General features: G+C 42.2%; 1 long non-coding RNA gene across 1 annotated transcript; it reads right to left on the bottom strand.

The window, feature by feature from the left end:
- Window positions 1-266: 266 nt before the first annotated feature.
- LOC144307576 (uncharacterized) lies at window positions 267-9,392 on the bottom strand. Its single transcript, XR_013374400.1, has 3 exons — window positions 9,206-9,392; window positions 5,984-6,130; window positions 267-5,214 (listed from the first exon to the last, which is right to left on the bottom strand). It is a non-coding gene; the product is annotated as an uncharacterized LOC144307576 (long non-coding RNA).
- Between the last annotated feature and the right edge of the window lie 226 nt (window positions 9,393-9,618).

The following is a 9,618-nucleotide window of genomic DNA, read 5'->3' as shown; positions in this document are numbered from 1 at the left end:
AGGGAGGAGAAGCAGGCTCCATGCAGGGAGCCTGATGTGGGACTCCATCTGGGGAATCCAGGATCACGTCCTGAGCCAAAGGCAAACGCTCAACAGCTGAGCCACCCAGGGGTCCCCACAAACTCATTTTAAAGACAGAAATGAAGATATAGCTCAGGGGAACTCAACAGTATATCTTCTAAATTATATTCTCTGCAGTGAAAGAATACTAATGAGCCTTTTGAGGGAATTATCCCTTCTTTTTTTTTAAAAGTTTGTTTTAAAGATTTTATTTATTCATGAGAGACACAGAGAGGCAGAGACACAGGCAGAGGGAGAAGCAGGCTCCATGCAGGGAGCCCGATGCGGAACTCGATCCCCGGTCTCCAGGATCACGCCCTGGGCAGCCTCAGCCAGCGCTAAACCACTGGGCCACCAGGGCTGCCCTTTCAAAAGGTTTTTTAAAGTAATCTCTACACCCAATGTGGGGCTTGAACTTAATAACCCTGAGATCAAGAGTCACATGTTCTACCGACTGAGCCAGACAGGCACCCCCAAGTTATCCTCATTATTGGGGCCTAGTCCCAAACTCTAAATATAACAAAAGTATCACTGGCTCAACTATGATAGGCTGAAAAGTATAAAACCACATAGATATGGTTAGGGAACTCAGACTGGGGAACAGGCTCAAAGAAAAGTACCTACTGGTGAGACCAAATGGCCAGAGACTATGGCCCTCCACCCTGTAGAATACAAATACAGTACACATACACATTTTTACATGTTCTCATATACAAAATATTTTGAAAGATTTCTTGCATAAGCACAAAATCACAATTTTAAACAATGAAAACAACCCCCAATCCACGCCAATCCCAAAATCACATTAACCCAAAGTCCAATTTCTGGTTATATGACAAATAGCTGTTGTCACAGGGCCACTCCTTGAGTCCAAGTCCTCCAGGTGAAGTTCATGGCTTCAGTAGAACGGCTATAATTCAGTGACATTTAAAATCCTATGGACTAAAGGTTACCCTTATACATAGCCAGGGCAAATGCCACATGGAAATGGAACAATCAAGGCAAAACAATAATAAAGAAGCAGTATTTTCCCATTTCCCTGCACAGAAACTTCCTTCCCTTTCAGTTTACAAATCTAATAACATTTGAAGGGAGCACTCATCTGTAATCATGGGAGGGGTTTTATTTTATTTTATTGTAAGTGTGTCAGCACCCCCACTGGTACCACCTGTAGTCTTTGAGCAGAGAGCAGAGTGGCGTCTATGACAGTCCTTTAGCATTCTGTAAAGCTGCTGTCTGATGGGGGAAATCGAGGCAATCAGTGAATCTCCTCATGAGTAACTGAATACAGCCCACTGCTGTTCTTTTCTGAAACTGATAAGAAGCAGTACAGTAGGGTCTGTATAGGAATAAGAAAAGACAAGGGAAGCTCAGAAGCCCCACCCGAATCTCAAATGCTGCAGGCTGCCATCTAATCCATAGACCGCACTCCTGAGACAGCACAATGGACAGAGAGGGGTAAACTCAAATCCAGAGGGGCCCAGAGGCCATTGCTTAAGCTTTCTAAGGGTATACACGTTTTCCATGCCATTCCCACCCGGTTGAGAGGCCTGCACACTAACTATCCCTAACACAGGCCCCGAGTTCTCCCCTCCTAACAAGTATTCTGTCAGGTCCTCTGTTTCACGAGGTAGGCAAATGACCCCTCCGGCCCACCAGTACACTTCAGAAAGGGAAGTTATGAGCTGCTGGGAAGTACAGCTCAAATTGCCAATGGACCCCTGAGGGCAGCCTATCTAGTCAAACCGTCTCCAAATGAGGTTTGTAGTTCCAATCCTCATTGCAGTGGGCTCTGTGGGTCACAGAGAGCTCTTCCAAACAACAAAGGCAAGGCTAAGAGCATAAGCATAAGCAGGAGAAAGGACAAACAGTTGCTCACACTCATTAACCATCTCTCAGGTGGTGCTTCTGGCACAAGATGCTCTAGAGGGAGTTCTCTGCACGGGCCTAACTTTGGCCAGTACTCAGGACTCACCAGTCCGGGGGGGGGGGGGGGCACACAAATACCCAGGGGACCTGGTATCTCCTGGTAGCATGTTGTAAAGGCAAATAAAATAAGAATTAAAGTTAAATTATCCCCGTCAAAAGGAGGGAGAGGACCTCCTTATTCATAAAACTTGTAAATCTGAGTTCCCTGTCTCTTTGCATGGTGCATGGTAGGCAAACCTTTTTAAAAAGTTAGATAAGCCTCTTGCCAATTTTGCAACTCAGAAACTTCCCCAAGGGCCCTGCAGGGCCCAAGAACTAGGTAAAGGGGGTGGGACAATTTAGGCAGCTGAAGCCCGAGAACTCAGTTACCCCCTTGAGAAAAACAGAAAGGGGAATGAACACCACAAGGTAGTGCCCAAGAGGCAACAAAGAATGTCTCTGGACAACAACATCACTGTAAGCAACAGAAGCTCCTCCTCAGAAGGAGGCCTCAGATTATTGTGACATGCAATAAGATAGCAGGTGAGGGGCTGCAGATGCCTTTGTTCATAGGCCTACGGTAACACAGAATTAAAATGAGACAGCAGAACCCACACCAGTAAGCAAAACCATCACTTGGAAAGTGGAGAATAATCCTCTGTCATTCTAACGAACGTCTCAACTATACAAGACAGTCATAGTTTCTCATAGTGTATCCATCAGTGGTCTCCTGTCCCCCAGCTATGCTGACCCAAAGGGAGTATGGGAGAATAGAGAAATGCAGGAGACACACTCCTGAATCTACAGTGCCCACCACAACTTCCACACCAAGTCCCTTGTCCCCCACCACTGTAAAGTTTCCTTACCCTCTTAGAGAGCACTCATAGCCCTGCTGGACCCCATATTTCACTGATCAAGTGACCAAGAAGCTGCAATGGGGAAACTAGAGTACCCCCAACTCAAATTCCAACTCCCCCTTCTGCTTTCACCCCTTTGGTATTTGGTAGCCTCAGTACAACACACAGATGCATGAATCCTTTACTGTTGTGCTTACAGCACTTTGTTTCCTTGACTGGAAACAAAATCCCCTTAAAGCAGTGTCTCCAGTATCATGTCCAGTCCACTGACAGAAACCATGCGCTCTTCTTGTCTTCCCACCAATGTGCAGAGTTTAGTCAGCAGAAGAGTGTAGGAAGTTAACAAGAAAATGCTTGGACAGAATTCCAACCACATTCCCATATGCAAAATCAGGATTCCTATTGATCCCAAATATGCCATTGCTCTGCATAGTAGACCTCATTTGTTCAGCACCTTTGTGTCAGAGCACAGAAGCCTAACAACTGCCCATAGACAATGTTTTCCCTGTGACCCAATATTTCCCAAGCCCCAGATGCTGCCATTGCCAGTATGCACTTCCTGTAGGAGTTTAACAAGGCATTTGAGCCATGGGCATGTCGAGGGAAGAAGTGTCTGGCCTGTGTATTAGAAAAACATACCAGCAACATCAGTTCACCTTCATTAGTCTCTCCCTGGCAACACAGGTCACTATCAATTTGAAATACTGAGCAGTCAAATCAACCACACACAATTAGTCACCAGAAACAACAGCAGTTGCCTCTAAAAAGACTCCCTCAGAGTACTGTTCTGGAAGACAGTATGGGGGAAGGGCCACCATTCCTTGAGCCACTTTTCAAAGGCTAAAGCAATGCACATAATGAGGGAGAAACAACAAAGCCTTCCTCAGCAGAGTCCAAAATTCTCAGGGAAGGTGGAAAAATAAGGAAATTCTATCATAAAAATTCTATCTTTGCCAGAGGGTCATATGTTCTCATGTGACATTCAACAATGTGCACTGTTGTCTTCTGTCCTTCAGCTATGCCAATCCCAAGTAGTGCCAGGGATGGGGAAGTGGGCAGAAGACACTGTTGAACACAAAGTCCAATACACCTTTCACACTGGGGACCCATATCCCCCTGTCCTCTGAGAGCAGCTCTACAGAGGGAGGGCCTCTCTCTTCCCAGCCCTCTCCCCATCTCTAGGTTTTAGGCACCCGAAGGAAGGACCACATCTAGTCAGTCATTCCAGCTCTCCTGATCAGAGAGTCCCTTCCCCTTTTTGAGCCCCTAACCCCTACAGTTCTTCTCCTTAAAAGAACAGACAATCAGAAGTGGCTGGAGCACCAACCATGAAAACCATTTAGTTAAAAATGTGTTCACCCACATAAATCAGTAGAGCCACTATGGAAAACAGTATGGTGGCTGCTCACACAATTAAAAATAGAACTACCATATGATCCAGCAATCCCAGATCTGGATATTTATATAAAGGAAATGAAGCCACTATCCCAAAGAGATATCTACATCCCAGAGTTCATTGCAGCATTATTCACAATAGTTAGGACATGGAAGCAACCTAAGCATCCATCAACAAGATAAATGGATAACAAAAATGTGGTGCATTTATACAATAAAATATTATGGAGCCATCAAAAAGTTTGCATGTAACAGGGAACCAATGTAACAATGAATATACTCCATTTCAAAGGTTGTTCCTTAAAGTGTTCAATATTCATCCTCTTTCCATCACCCACATAAACCAGAGGAATGAAAAAAACACTTAAGGCAAACACAAACTTGACATGGAATACTTTACACTAAGAATTTACAGCACATTAACATTCCTGCTGCTAAATAGACATCTACTGAGTACAGGCCTCATGAGGCAAATAATATGGGCTCCTGGGAAAGAACCACCAAGTTAGATCCTCCCTTAAATTCTGAGAAGGGTCATTTTCTCTTTCCCTGAGGGTCCTGGTTTTGAGAATGCAACCAATTAGAGTTACTCTCTTGGAATCCTCAACATGTGACTTATTTTTAACTTATTTTGACTTATTTTAAGTCAATAAGCCAAGAGTAATTCATATTTGTATTTAACACTCTCGCACTCAACTGTCAAAAGTCTTCACCTGACTTTCAACAAATGAACCACTGCCCAGAAAGAAGTAATTTTATACAGGGAAGGAAAAAGATAACTTTTTGGCACTGCCAGTTAACAAGCACCCTGTAGCCCCAACTTGATGCTGAGCCACATCAGCTTCAATGTAAGATGTCCACGTGAGCCAGAAAAGACAGCAGCTCAGAGCAAGGTAAAGTCTGTGTTGCCCAGCAACCTCCTGGCATCATAGCAGAATTAAAGAGGTTGATTTCCAAAGAGATGCTCAATACTCTCTGAGGATACTTGCTGGCCCTGTGAAAGGAAACAAACACTTAACTGAAACTATGGAAAAAAATCTAAGAAATGAAGTGGAAGTGGGGTCTGGACAGGTAGGGAGAGGGAGAGGAGCTAAACCAAGCTATAATGTTCTGCTCCAATATATGGATTCTGAAAATGTATTCTAATTCCTTTGGTACCTCCTGTGTGCTGAACGCTTACTAACGATTATCACTCTTGATCTTCACAACATCCCTGATAGCAAGGTGTGACTTCCATTGTGCAAATGTGGAAGCTGAGGCTCAAAGATAAGAGCAAGAAAGAGCCAAGGGTCTTTCAGACTCAGATACTAGAAATTTATTGTGAATGAAACACAATGGGTGGTCTCAGCAACATCTACAAAGCAAATGAGCAACATCTGCAAGCCTCCTCCACCTCAAAATAGCTAACAGGGTATGGAAGGGCAAATACTTAAAGAAGTATTAACCTACATATTACCTACCACTGAGTTAATAAGTAGTGCCTAGAAACTGATCCTGCCACTGTTTAAAGTTCCTATCTAGAGACTCATAGAAGGCATATCAACAACATCTTAAACAATGATACAATCCAGAGGAGACAGGTGCTATTCTCCACTCAACACCTGTGGCCTCAACACAACAACATAAGTTTGTACTTACCTGCATGGCTACTCTGGATTACTAGGTCTAGGTCCTCTCCTCGCATTACAGGCCTATAGGCTGACCAGATTGCATCACAGATCCTAAAGGAAGTGGTGATTGTACAAATCTACAAAGAGACTTACCTGTGGGAGGCCAGCTTAGCACCACTGCAGGAAAATTAGGTAACTTGGAAACTCATAAGATGAGTGGATGGGGCAAACTTCCACTTTCCCTTATCCAGAGGAATTTCTGAAAGTGGTTGGTGGGGCCAGAGTACCCAATCATGCAGCCTGTGTGAAGTAGGCCAAAAGAGTGAAAGATAATGTAAGAGAGGAACTGCATGAATCAAACCACAAGATAAGACTGCTGCTTTAGAGGCCTGATTTTCCCCTCAAAATGAACCATAGTTCATCCTGCTTTAATCAAACATCATAGGGGAATTACTCAGTATTATATTGAGAAGTATCATCAGTTATTTGCTAGAAGGGGGAGGGTCTCAAAATTCCATTTTTTCTATCTGTGGTTTGATTCAGTAACAAGGACAGATAAAGTAAAACCCAAATACCAGCAATGAATCTTTCACATGTCTAAAGGTAATCAAGGTACATTTAGAGATCTATAGTGTTCCACCAATATGAGACATTAAATCATTTCCACAGGAGATAATATGCATAATTCAAGTCAGTATCAAGAACTGACCAGCAAAAAGGCTAATAAGGCAAACTCAACTATCACACATTATCAAAAGGAAGTAACTTTCTTACTTAATACCAAGTATCAGGTTACTCTTAGTGATTAGGGTTTTGAGCAAAGCAACAGCTTTCCTTTAATTCTCCCCTTGAATACACATTAGGTGTCACACATAAATAGACTGGCACTGACTATTTCTTAAGCCAATATGCTAGCACTAGAGGCATTAAGGCACAGTCAGCTCTTGTGGCTGAAGAGGCAGGGACCTCTGTGTTTGGGGTGGGGTAGGAGGAAAGGAGACTAGCAAATCCAGTCTAGCCCAGGACCTCAAACAAGGAGGATTGGAGTTGTCCTGGGCCAAACTGTTCAGGACATAAACCAGTGTGTCCTTATTTGTAAACAGAAATTACATAAGTAATTTTTTTTCCTATGGGAGAACACCTGGGAAGGAGCACATAAGCCATCATTTAAAGAAATAACAATATGTCACATGCACAATTACAGTTCTTTTTTTTTCCCACAATTACAGTTCTAAAATAATTTTCAAAAGTGTGCAGGATGACCAGCAAGGGCCATTCCCTTCTAGAGAACAGAGAGCACTCATTCTGGGGATGAATTTCCTTCTTAGTAAATGAAAATGCTCCACGATTTTCAAAGGAAATGCACTAAAGAACACTACTGAACCTCATAAAGTTGATAATCAACGTCAATTATTGTGAGAAATAGAACCCCAGAAGGAACTCAACGACCTCTGGCAACGGCCGGTGACAGGCACTTCCCGGAATTCAATGGCCGGTGACAGGCACTTCCGGGAATTCACTGTCGTAAAACAACAACCGCCCAGAGAGTCAATGTCTGTTAATTTTTTACATTTAAAACAAAAACTTTATCTTAAGTACAACTATGAAATAAAAGACACAGGACTCGGTTTTTTTCACACATTTTAATGGCAAAATAAAATGAAACATTTTAATGGTAAAATGAAAAGTTGGGCTACCGGACCGCCGGCAGCCAGTAACTGTCGTAAAGCAAGAAGCACAAAATTAAAACACTTTTTCTCATTTGTAAGTGAAAAAGTTTTAACACAAAGCTTATGAACCAACATTTAATAGAATAAAGTGATACCAGACACAATTCTTCTGTAAAACACAATCCCAAACTCTACTAACGGCAGGCATCAGATGGTTAAAAGCATTTATTGTCATAAAACGTCAAAGACTTAACCAACTGATTACAATTACTGCACTGTAACTTTAAAGTATCTCAAAACGTTTATTAATATTGTTTAAGATTTTATTTTTAAGTAATCTGTATACCTAATGTGAGGCCCCAACTCCCAACCCGGAAATCAAGAGTTGCAGGCTCTACCCACTGAGCAAGCCAGCCCCCGCACCCGCACCCGCACCCGCCCCCCGCCAAAACGTTTATTTTTCAGAGAATTTATCAATATAGAACAAGACCAGAATTTAACAAAATAAATTATGTCAAACATTAAAGTTTATATTATAAACTTAAGGCACTCAATCAGACGTTAAATTACTCCCCTGTAAATTGAAATTTACACCAAACCATTTAAAGGAAATATATGAGAAACACTGGGATCAAAATCCAATTGAATGCATTAAGATGAACATGTAAACTTAAACGCCAACACAGTGCTCAGCGTTAGCTAACAAGAGCGGCTAAGGGACATTCAGAGTGTAAAACTTTTAAAGTCCAGCTGGACAGTTTATTTCCAAAAATGCACACTGAGAATACTTTCATTTGGAGAATATTTCTGAAACACAGCCAAAATAGAAATTAAATAAACTCAAATACTGCAACGTTGCGAATCATAGGGGGGAAAAAAACCCACCGCTGTTATATTATAAAATAAAATAAGAACCAGGACCCAGGCAGGCATGATTCCCATCAGGGATTTAAAGCAACAAGGTCTTGCCAACCAGACTGCTTTTTTTCTTATTCGAAACTTGTAAATAACATGACACTTTTTTTTTTTTAATGGAAAACACACGAAAAAGCTTCTGGACAACCCTCGGCTGAATACCATGATATTAAATACACAATTACATAAAAATGCAATGTTCAATGATGCCTGAAGAAAATTCCCATTGGTCAGTGAACAATCCCTGAGCCACCCTTGTGGATGTTTACTCATTTCACGTTATCAGGATTGTTTCCCCTTTTAAGGCAACATATGAAGAAGACCATTCCAATTTTGAAGCAAATGATATTAAACAGTCATGTTGTTAAATGAAAACCAAAACTGCGCTTTTTTTTCAACCGTGCTTTTCAAAGGCAAGCATCAGCCATCCGAATCACACACATGCTCCTTAGTGCCTTACTTTCCCTTTTTTTCAGATCGGAAGTAACAAATTCTGTCACTAAGATACTTCATTAAAATGGCTAAGACCAAGATTTCAACAATTCCCGGTGACAATATCCATCCCACAACACTGGATAATCAAAAGCAAAATCAGCTCCCTGGCGGCCAGCATGTTGTTAGGTAAATGGTAACATTTCGACCGGAGGCCGCTAATGGGCCTTCTCTTGTCGTCAATTGAGAAGCCCAAAAGACACATCTGTCAAAGTATATTAGGACCCACCATCTACCCGCTTCTCTCAAAATCACACATACAAACAGCCAAGTATGAAATAAAGTAAATTAAACTTACATTTTTTGAGATCGGAGAAAAAGCAACCGCCATTTTCCGTCAGCACTGACTGGAACGGTCTACGGAAGCTGCACTGTACAATCCAGATTTGAAAGCACTTGGTCACGTGACAGAGCTGTTTTAACCTCCTTTCCATGGCCCCGCCCTCAAACGTCACCATTGGAGAGCCTGCAATGATTGACAGCAGCCTGTCCACTCTCCTCCGGTCTATGAGTAGAAACCGCCATATCTCCAGGTCCAGCTAAATTACTCCAATCTTTGCTCATATTAGTGTCTTTCTACATCTCTGTCCAGCCCTCAATGCCTAACTCCTGCATTTAGTCTTATGCACATGCCTTTTCCTTTAGTTCTAGACATCTCAGACTTTGGAAATCTCCCTAACAGATTTTATTCCAGTCTATCTCAATTGCACC

Source organism: Canis aureus, chromosome X, assembly GCF_053574225.1.
Source record: "Canis aureus isolate CA01 chromosome X, VMU_Caureus_v.1.0, whole genome shotgun sequence".
NCBI classification, from domain to species: domain Eukaryota; kingdom Metazoa; phylum Chordata; class Mammalia; order Carnivora; family Canidae; genus Canis; species Canis aureus.
This window is presented reverse-complemented; position numbering and strand designations above follow the sequence as displayed.